The sequence below is a fragment of the Cupressus sempervirens genome, chromosome 4 (assembly GCF_028749045.1).
Source record: "Cupressus sempervirens isolate cs-2001-9-10 chromosome 4, ASM2874904v1, whole genome shotgun sequence".
Classification (NCBI taxonomy): Eukaryota; Viridiplantae; Streptophyta; class Pinopsida; order Cupressales; family Cupressaceae; genus Cupressus; species Cupressus sempervirens.
In genome coordinates this window covers 601,487,536-601,497,515 of record NC_143121.1, presented here as the reverse complement: position 1 = coordinate 601,497,515, position 9,980 = coordinate 601,487,536, and positions in this window count along the sequence as shown.

The window sequence follows — 9,980 nt, the reverse complement described above, 5'->3', positions numbered from 1 at the left end:
TTCTATTTCAACAGATTAAAACGGGTATTTGCTCCTATAGTCCACTTAAACTCTTTCCTATCTCCTCTCATTGTTTCAGTTAAGGGTTCACCAATACTGCTAAAACTTCTTATGAACTTTCTATAAAATATAGCTAGTCCATGAAAAGATCTTACCTTTGTTGCACTCCTTAGAGTAGGCTACTCAAGGATAACCTTCACTTTCTCTATGTCCATTTTCAAACCTTCTCTAGAGACTAAAAATTAGAGGTACACCAACTCTTTCTTTACAAAATTGCACTTCTTTAGGTTTATCAACAACTTTTCTTCCTTCAACTTTTCAAACACCTTGTGAATATGAATCAAATGCACCTCCAATGTCTTACTAAAGATCAATATATCATCTAGGCAAACAATGGCAAACTTACCTAGAAACTCCTTTAGTACCTCATTCATGAGCCTCATGAAAGTGCTCAGTGCATTGGTTACCCCAAAAGGCATGAATAACCACTCATATAGTCCTTCCCTTGTCTTGAAAGCAATCTTCCACTCGTCACCTTCTCTAATATGAATCTAATGGTACACACTCTTCATATCTATCTTTGTGGAATACTAAACTCTGATCAAACAGTCCATAATATCATCCATCCTTAGCAAAGAAAATCTATACTTGATAGTGATCTTGTTGATAGCACAAGAATCTGTGCACATCCTCCATTCTCCATTCTTCTTTGGTGCTAACACTACTGGTATAGCACATGGACTCATACTCTCTTGAATCAACCCCTTTTGCAACAACTCATAAACTTTCCTATTCAACTCTTCAATTTCTATTGGTGTCATTTTGTGTGCTACTTTGTTTGGAAAACTGACTCTTGGAACCAAACCCATCTAGTGACTGATCTTCCTCACTGGGGGCAATCCATCAAGTGCATTATCTAATACAATATTAGAAGACTCTACAAACATATCTGCAACTTCTAAAGGTAGCTCCTCTACTTCTTCCTTACTATCTTTAGGAGATATAGAAAAACACATATGCTCATGCTTCATACCTTTAAGAAACTCTTTTCCATCAAAAAAACGTATTTTGATAGCACTACATATCTTTTCTTCTTTATCCTTCAATGGCTTTAGCTTGTGTTTCACTCCATCCTTAGTTAGAGTGTAGGTATTTTCTCACCCATCATGTATAGCATGCATGTCGAATTACCAAGGCCTACCTAACAATATATGACATATGTCCATAGGTATGATATCAATAGTACCTCATCCTAGTAGTTTTCAATCTTGAACTTCATTGAGCACTGCTCATTACCTTGTGATCATCTTGCACCCAAGCAATATGGTATGGACGTGAGTGTTTCTATCTCTTTAGCTTCAACTTGGTGACCATTTGTTTCTTACACTAGATTGTTAGTATGCTCACCATCAATTATCACATCACAACACTTATCCTCACATCTACAGCTTGTGCAAAACAAGCTCCTTCTTTTTTCAGGTTCATTCTCACCACTCAGCATGACTCTCCCATTAACTAGGACTTCTCCTCTTTCAGCATCTTTAGAATGTGAGGATCTATAATCTTTGTCAACATGTGTAACTCTAGCTTGGCCTTTTTTTCTTCAATCTATCCTTCCTTGTCATTGGCTACATTCAAATGCTCTATGCCCTTCTTCTCTGCAGTGAAAACATTTCCCACTAAAGCCTCCTCTCCCAGATTCTTGTCCTCTACCTCTTCCTCTCTGATCTCTATAGTTTTGATCATGGAACTAATTGGAATTGTTTCCTCTTTGGTTTTGACTACTATTTCTAGACTCATCCTTATTCTTTTGATCATCATTATGACCATCATAAGATCATCCACCAGATCTTCCACCATGACCTCTTCCACAGTTCTTATTGTCAAACTTCTTACTCAATTTCTCCTTGACTCTTAGAGAAAATTGGCATGCCTCTTTAATACTTCTCATTCGAACCAGACTTAGCTCATCCTAAATATTGGGCCTTAACCCATTAAGATAATGGGCAACTTTCTCCTTATCAGCTTCTACATGGCTAGTTCTAATGAGAACTTGATAGAACTCTTTGGTATACTATTGAACAAATTTTCTTTCTTGCTTCAACCCTTGCATTTTCTTCAACAAATCAAGCTCATAATCCATGGGAATCAATTGTCACTTTAGTTTATCTTTCATCTGATCCCATCTGGTGATTTTATCCTTTCCCTTTCTATTTCTCTCCAACTGAACCTCCTACCACTAGATCTTTGCATGCCCCATCAATTTTACCTTCGCAAACTTGACCCTACTAGGATCTTCAATATCTCCATATTCAAAGTACTCCTCTATTTCATTGATCAAATCGATCAACTCCTCCGGATTAAGACATCCCAAAAATGTGGAAACTTCAAACTTTGATATTTTTTCAATCTTGGAGATGGCCCTAAAAATCCTCTCTTCCTCTGGATTTTGAACTGCCTTTGCTTCGACATTTTCTTCTACTTCATCCTCATCCTCTCCTTCATCTCTTATAGGAAGATTTATTCCTCTTTGCATTTGTTCTTCTAATGCTTTCATTTGCCTTTGGAGGCTCGAAAACCCTTAGGTATAGCACCTACAGCTCTTTTACCATGCTCCCTTCGTGGAGGAATTTTTGTGCTTCCACTAAAACCCTAGTGCAAACTACCTCACAATAGGCAATTTGTATACATAGTCAGCCCATACCACAGTCCTAGTGAAAATTGCCTCACAATCAGTGATCTATCCACACACTCAAGAACTCTAACTTTGATACCACTTGATGTAGGGTGTTCCCCTTAATACCATAAACTCATAATAGAAACAAAGAAACAACAGAAAATGCGAGAACAAAATATGGACTTCTTATTTGCACCACAAATGTGGAATTATAGAATTCATAAGTACAATAAGCTAACCCACATGGGCACCTTCAGTACAATAATTTACAAGATAGGTTACGAACTATTACCCAGAGCTATCTTAGACAATATTTGGGCCTTTCTTAAATAGGTAGTTTTATGTCGCTTAGGAAGGATCTAGATGCTCAAACTTAATACCTAGGGCTAATAGACCCTAATAGAACATATAGAGTTGGCCAAATACATCTTTGACAATTATTTTAGAAATTTTGGGTAGCCCAACTTTTGAAGGCCATAACTCATGAACTGTTGCTTCGATTGGCTATTATAACCACTTTTAGGAAATTCCAGCTCATGATCGACAAGATCGAGACCATGCTAGTGCCCTTCTGTCAAGTTTTTAGACCTCATCCAAGCACTCTAAGGTCTCCAATGATGAGCCTGAAGATTTTTCTGCAAATTTTTCCACCAAAAATCTGCAATAACTTCTCTGATACTAATTCTTGAGCAATGAGAATTTTATGGTAGGCTTACAACTCTAAAATGAACCTTCCTATAGAAAATGAGAACATTCTAAGCTCATATTACAAACTTACTAAAAATAGCAAGTCCCCATAAATGGTAACCACCCTGTCTACTAGTCCCTATTAAAATAGAAAAGATTGAAAATAATTTTTTTTGGGTGATGCAAGATTGTCTTTACACCCAGGATGCTCCTGCATCAATTTCTTTCAAATACAAATTACTATATGTCATGCCATTAGCAAATGCAAGCTTTGCCAAATACTTGTCCAACCTTGCATACTAGGTTCTAGGTGCTTGCTTTAAACCATATAGATTTTTCTTCAATCTTCATATCATATCCTTGTCTTCTATCAAAGGAAATCCTTCAAGATGCTCAATGTATACCTTTTCTTCAATTTCTCCATTTAAAAAGCCTAATTTAACATCCATTTGATACACTTCAAATTTCTTATTTGCTACATAAGGCAAAAATATTCTCACTACTTCCATTCTAGCTACAGGGACATATATTTCCTCATAATCTATCCCTTCTTGTTGTGAATAACCTTTACATACCAGTCTAGCTTTATTTCTTACAACTTCACCTTGTTCATTCATCTTTTTTCTAAATACCCATTTAGTTCCTATGACATTCCTATCTTTAAGCCTAGAAACCAATTCCCATGTGTCATTCTTCATAATCTGATCTAGTTCCTCCTTCCTTGCTTGAATCCAGTGATCATCTTTGCATACCTCATTTGTACTCTTCAGTTCATCATGAGAAATCAAACATAATTCCTCATTAACTCTATTTATTTTCATCACGCCTTTGTCTTTGCTTCCAATTATCTGCTATAGAGGGTGGTTCTTTGTCAAGTTCCTATTAGAAGTAGGAGTTGCTAACTCAACTCTTATTTCATCTCTTGGTTTAGATCTCTATTTTCCTCTTTGCTCAACAATTCGCACATCATTTTTCAACTCATTGTTAGTCTCAAAGAAAACTTCCACATTCTCTCTAACAATTCTAGTATTTTATTCTTCATCATCAAAATTGTCATCCATCATATTTTCCTTAATTCCAAACTTCTCATCAACTTTTACATTTTGTACACCAAGGTAAACTTTAAGAAAGCTGCCTCCAAAAAAGATATAAAATATTGGTGAATCTTTTATTATTTTGGAAAAATAAAATTATTTCTATTGGTGAATCTCTCAATTATTTATTCTAAATATGATTAATATTGGCAATTATTTTCAAATCATAAATTTTTTGTATAAAATATTGATGAATCTCAATAATAATAGGAAGTTCATTAATAACCATGGAATATTTCAAATTAAAATTGAACATTATTTAACCTCATGGAATATTATGAGGATAGTTACATATACTTTAAATCAATAGTGGAAACTAAATATTGGTGATATATCCCTAAAATAACTAATAATTATGATAATTATTGGTCAATTTAATTTAATTTCTCCAATAATATGTTATATTTAGGTGACTAAAATCTAATCATGTAACGAATATTGTGGCGAATATCTGAGTTAAAAATTTTCAATAAAATAAATTATTGAGTGATTTTAAAGATTCTAGAACTAAATTTTATAAAACTATGGCAAATTAGGTTGTATCAAATCTTAAATTATTAACCAAATTACTAGCCAAAAAAACCTAAAATTAGCCAATTTGTGAATATTATCCACTAAAATATACCTTGTTGTACACTCAACTATTATCTTTTTCTATGGTTAAAATGTCTATAAGCTTTTATTTTAGTGAATAACCAAGAAACATACCTTCATCACTTCTTGGATCAAACTTACAAACATCATCTTCTCTCTTTATATAATACTTTCTTCCAAAGATTTTGAAATACTTTACTGAACATGTATGACCAAACCACAATTCATAAGGAGACTTATTCATAAATTTTCTTATATGTACTATGTTCATGGTGTACACTATTGTATTGACTTCTCTCCAAAATGTCTTGGATACATCCTTCTCAAACTGATCTATTTCTAATAATGATATGTTTCTTCTTTCTGCAATTGCATTCTTCTTAGGGGTCTTAGGTGATGATAAATGTGTCTTAATTCCATTCTCTTCACAAATCATGTTAACTCTCTAGAAGTAAACTCTCTTCCTCTATCTAATCTCAAACATTTACTATTAACACTAGATTCATTCTCAACTCTATTCTTAAATATCTTGAACTTCTCAAATGCTTCATATTTCTCTTTAAGAAATGCCACCCGCATCATTCTAGTGAAATCATCAACAAAAGTCATAAAATACCTTTCTTCGTAGAATCTTCTTATCCTGTTAGGGCCACTTAAATTTGTATGAACCATTGTTATTTTCTCTATAGTGGTGAACTTCTTACTAGGAAATGATATCTTCTTCTACTTAGCCATGATACATTATTTGCAAACATTATTAGTAGGCTTCATTATCTTAGGAAAATATCTAACTATAAATGTGTTATTAACCTTCACTATGTTATCAAAGTTTATATGACAAAACCCTATATGCCATAACCAACAATTGTCCACCTTTGCAACCAAACATGTAATCTTAGTAGGATTTAACTAAAATACATTACCTCTTGATCTTATATTTGTATCTATCATCTTCCCATCTTTTTCTTTGATAGTGCAAGTCTTCTCTGTGAATTACAACTAGTAAACTTTATCCACCAATTGTCCAACACTCAACAAGTTATGCTTTAAACCATCAACAAATTAAATATCATCAATGTTAGTTTTTCCATTGATATTAATGGATCCTATCCCTATGATGTGACATGCCACATTTTTACCAACTCTAACAATACCTACATCATGATTCTTGAATTAAAAAACTTGTTCATATCACCAATCATGTGATGTGAACATCCAATGTCTATTATCTAGTTAGATTTCTTTTCTACCTACAAAACTAGAACCTTCTCTTCTCTAATTTCTATATCAAAATTATCTTCTTTTATGGCTAAAAATCCTAGCTCATCATCACTTTAACTTTGAACTCTTTCGTCTCCTCATCTTTATTTGCATACAAACAAATTCTAGGTCTTCTAGACTTAAAGTTTCCTTTATACTTTTTTTTAATCTTTTAATACACTTAGATGAATAATGACCAAATTCATTACATGTTCAACATTTAAATATTCTCTCACCATCTGGTTCTCTTCTTACAAGTAGGGCTATACCTTCTTCAATCTTTCTATCTTCTTCAGATATGGTTTTGTTGCTGCTAGAAAAATCCCCATGAGTGCTTGCACTTCTAGATAAGCATGGATGAATACTTAATTCACTAAAATCTATCTCCACTCTTGTCAATTCTCCAAATTGTCTCAAACCAGCTTTTTTTGCTTCCAATCTTCCAAGAAAAGTTTCCCTAGTGAGCTTCCCTATATAGGGTATCAAATTTCAATCATATCTGCTATTTTCTTGAATGGTGGTGTCAAAGATTTCACAATCTTCCATACAACCTCATCTTCTTCCTTGAATCCATAGTATGACTTGATTCCTGCAATAATCTCAAATATCCTACCAACATAGCTTCTTATAGATTCATCTTCCATCATTTTAGCATCTTGAAAAAAACATATCCAATTCTATATTCTTATCCTTTTGTATGTGTATTCTCTTCAAAAGTAGATTCTAAATCTTTCCAAATTTTATGAGATTTTTCTAGTGTCTTTACCTAATTGTATTCATTCTCAAGAAGAGCTAACTCTAAGGCTTCTCTAGCTCTCATATTGCACATTAACATATCTCTTTCTACTTTATTGCATTCCTCAAGCTTGGCTTCTTCCACAATCTTTTTGTTGTCCTTTGTCAAAAGCCAATATCTTGGACCCATACATAGTAGATGAGCCCTCATCTTTTCTTTCCAAATATCATAGTTAACTCCATCAAACTTAGGACTATCTTTTTTGAAGTGACTCAGCATTAACCTCCCAAAGTTTTGAAGCTTTCCCTTCAAGGTCTTGAATCTCTGATATCGATTTTTAGAAAGAAGGGTTTTTGTTGCACCAAAAGATCAACCTACAATGTTTGATACAACCAATAGTCTTATAGAACCATAGGAGGTGGTTAAGCCATGTCATGAATCCTACGAGGGATGATGGCCCACTTCAAACAAAATCAAGTGTACCCTTCAAATATCTAAAAATCCTCTATATTTTTGCATAATGTGCTTCTTTAGGGATCATCTTGAAATCTTACAATAATTTCAATTGCATTAGCTATATATTTTCTTGTATGTGTCAAGTATTGAAAACCTCCAATCATTGATATGTACTCCTACTCAATTTTATGTATTGCATCTTTTCTAGATAACTTATGACTAGTTACCATAGGTGTACCAATAGGTTTACAACTTTCTAAACCAAATATTTTCAACAAATCTTTCAAGTACTTAATTAGTCTGTGATAAGAAGATACCTTCACCATTTTGTACAATATGAAAACCCAAGAAATGCTTCATCTCACCAATCATGCTATCTCAAACTCCTTCATTTCACTAAAAAATGCTTCACTAGCTTCATCATCTCCTCCAAATATTATGTCATCCACAAATACTTCAATAATCAGCAAATAATTCTCAATTTCTTTCAAATACAAGTTACTTTTTGCAGTACCTTTAGAAAATCCTCATTTTTCCAAATATTTGTCTAACTTCACATACCAAGCTCTAGGTGCTTATTTTAATCCATATTGTGCTTTCTTCAACTTGTAGAACATATCTCCTTTTTTTAAAGGAAATCCTTTAGGATACTCAATGTAAACTTCTTCAAGTTCTCCATTTAGAAATGTTCACTTCACATCCATTTGATACACTTTGAATTTCTTGTTACCCACACAGGTCAAAAACATTCTAATTTCTTCCATTCTAGCAACAGGTACAAATTTTCCTCATAGTCAATGCCTTCTTGTTTTCAATATCCCTTACATACTAACCTTTCTTTATTTCTTACAACCTCACCTTTTTCATTCATCTTATTTCTAAAAACCCACTTAGTTCATATAATATTATTGTCCTTAGGTCTAGGAACTAATTCTCATGTATCATTCTTCTCAATTTGGTCTAATTCCTCTCTCATAGCTTGAATCCAAAAGTCAGCTTTACTAGCTTCATTTGCACTTTTAGGCTCTACCTAAGAAATAAAACATAGTTCTTCCCTTTTTACCTTGTTTCTTGTCATCACACCTTTATCCTCGCTACCAATAATCTAATCATCAGGATGATTCTTTATCAGGTTCTTACTAGAAGTCAATGTTTCAACTCTTACTTCAACTATAGGTTCGCTCCTTGATTTTTCTCTTTGTTCTACAATTTGTATATCATTCTACAATTCGGTATCACTCTCAAAAAACAACTAAACATTCTCTTGGTTAGCCTTTGGATTAGTTTCCTCATTAGAATCATAGTCAAGTATTCTTTCTTGAATTCCAAAATTTGCATTAACTCTAACATTTTTTCTCTCAACAATAGTATTAGTTCTCTGATTAAAACATCATAATGCTTTACTTTTCAATGAATAACCAATAAACATATCTTCATAACATCTTGCACCAAACTTACCAATATCATCCTTTCTCTTAATGTAACACTTACTTCCAAAAACTTTGAAGTACTTAACAAATGGTGCATGTCCAAACCAAACCTCACAAAGAGTCTTACCAATTACTTGTCTAATTTGAACTCTATTCATTGTATATATTGTTGTGTTGACTATTTCTCTCCAAAATGTCTTTGAGACATCATTCTCAAACATCATAGCTCTTGTTTCTCTTTTTACTAATTTGTTTCTTCTTTATTCTATACCATTCTACTCGGGTGTCTTAAGGTTTGAAAGGTATCTTTTAATACCATTTGCTTCACAAAAATTGTTAAACTCATTCAAGGTAAACTCACCACCTCTATCTAATCTTAAATAATTAATATTTAACCCATATTCATTTTCAATTTTTTTCTTAAACACCTTAAACTTATCAAATGCTTCATATTTCACTCTAAGAAATACTACCCACATCATCCTAGTAAAATCATCAAAAAGAATCATAAAGTACCTTCTACTATAGAATGCTCTTTTTCTTGTAGGACCACTAAAATCTATATGTACTCTCTCCAACATTTTTTTTGCTGTAAAATTTTTCCCTGGAAAAGAGATTTCCATTTGCTTTTCCATAACACATTCCTTGCACACCATGTTAGTAGGTTTTACTATTTTAGTCAAATTCCCAATAGCAAGTGTACTGCTCACTTGCATAATATTATCAAAATTTATATGACAACCTTTTGTTTCATAACCAATGTTATCAAGTTTAGCATCCAAGCATGTCATCTCTATTTGGTTTAGCTAAAAAACATTACTTCTTGATCTTGTGCTAGTACCAATCATCTTACCATTCTTTTCCTTGATAATGCATGTCTTCTCTGTGAAATGCGACTGATATCCCTTCTCAACTAGTTGTCCAACACTTAGAAGTTTATGTTTTAGACCATCAACAAAATCAACATCATCAGTATTAGTTTTACCATCAAGAGTAGTAGATCATATCCTCCTTATGTGACAAACCACATTGTTTTTAACTCTGAC